This window comes from Zalophus californianus, chromosome X (assembly GCF_009762305.2).
Source record: "Zalophus californianus isolate mZalCal1 chromosome X, mZalCal1.pri.v2, whole genome shotgun sequence".
In the NCBI taxonomy this organism is placed as follows: Eukaryota; Metazoa; Chordata; class Mammalia; order Carnivora; family Otariidae; genus Zalophus; species Zalophus californianus.
In genome coordinates, this window is record NC_045612.1 from 72314029 (window position 1) to 72315830 (window position 1802).

Below are 1802 nucleotides of genomic sequence, written 5' to 3' on the forward strand. Positions count from 1 at the left end.
CGTGGCGCCCCCCTCCGGCTTCCGGCCATCCAGCCGCTAGAGCCCCGGGCTCCTCCCCTTCACGTCATCCCTGCTACACACACTCGCACACCCTGCACCCCTACGTCCTTTCGGCCCGGCTCCTACACACCCACCCCTCCGTCAAACACCCCTGCGGCCCGCTCCTACACACACACACACACACACACACACACACACACGTAACACCCCTGCGGCCCGCTCCTACACACACACACACACACACACACACACACACACACACGTAACCTGCAATTCTAGTCACTCCACAGCCAACGTCCTCTCCAAAGTTACTTTGTGAAACCTTCCTTGAGCCCCCTCCCCCGCCAAGCCACTGAAAATATTCACTTTTTGTGGCTCTCTGTCAGAGCACCTATGACAGTGTACTATCACAGCTAGTGATCTACCAAGCTATCTCCCTTAACCTGAACGAGTCTGATTAATTTTTACACCCCTCCAGCTAACCCAGTGCCTGGGTCTTACCTAGTGTTGGGTGTCCTAAGAATGGAAAGATAAGTGATCAGTTAGGAAGCAGCCCAAAGGTGCGGAACTGCGCTGGTCAGTAGGGTAGCCTCTAGCCACATGGGGCTATTTGAACCCCTGAATGTGGCTATTTTGAGGTGAGATGTGCTGTAAATGTAAAATACACACCCAATTTCGAACACATGATGAAAAAAATATAAAATACCTATTTTTACACTAATGTGTTAAAGTGCTAATATTTTATATATGTTGGGTTAAAGATATCATTACAATTAATTTCACTTGTGTCTTCACTTTTTTTTAACGTGCGCCCTAGAAAACTTAAAATTACATATTCGGTTCACGTTATCTTTCTACTGGGCAGCACCGATGTAAAAATACAATTCCAAGACTTTGACAGACGGGGTGTCATTTCTTTGAACGAATGAACAGAAATATATACTGATTAACTTCGGACACACCCCAAGCTGTCCTAGGGGATTTATGTAGAGCAGAATGCACACTGCCTAAACTGGAAAATCAGCTTTTAAACTAAATATACTTTAAACTAACTATAGTTGAGAAGAAAAAAAGTTCATGTAAAAACAACTAGAGGGCAATATAGGACAGTATAGAACTAAGGGATCTGTTGTATTGCATAGGCTGTCGGAAAACTAAGCAATGAGAAGTCATTCCATGCTAAAGAGTACTTACTTCAGAAAGCTTCCTAGACATGATATGCGGTCAGAATTTCAAAGCTGGAAGGTGACCGCAAAAAGCAGAGGAAAAAAACTGAGACCAGAAAGGTTAAGTGACTTGCTCAACCAGTTGTGACAAAGCCAGTGGCTTCTAAGTTCAATTGTTTTTAACCTGTCAATCTTAGATGGAGTAGGATTTAAAAAGATGGAGAGGACCTTTTAAGTGGGACGCAATGAAGCCCCAAACTAAAACAGTGCTTTGCTGGAGGGAGAGGAGAGTAGGGCGTTAAGTGTAGGTTGGAAAAGCTTCCCAGGTGATTCTAATAAACCTCGCCTGGCAAGTCCCCAGCTTTAGAAGCTGAGGAAGAAAGGTGGCTCTGGCGAATTACCTATTTGGTTTGTCTGGCACCTCTAATTACTCTAGTAAACTGAACTTTCAGGGTCAACCTCGGCCAGGAATACAAAGAAGTACTTGTCGGGAGACTTGGAAACTCAGTAATTGTGAGACGAGGGGCGCCTGGGTGGCTCAGTTGGTTAAGCGTCTGCCTTAGGCTCGGGTGGGTCGTGAGTCCTGGAGTCCCAGGATCGAGCCCCACGTCTGGCTCCCGGCTCAGTGGGGCGTCT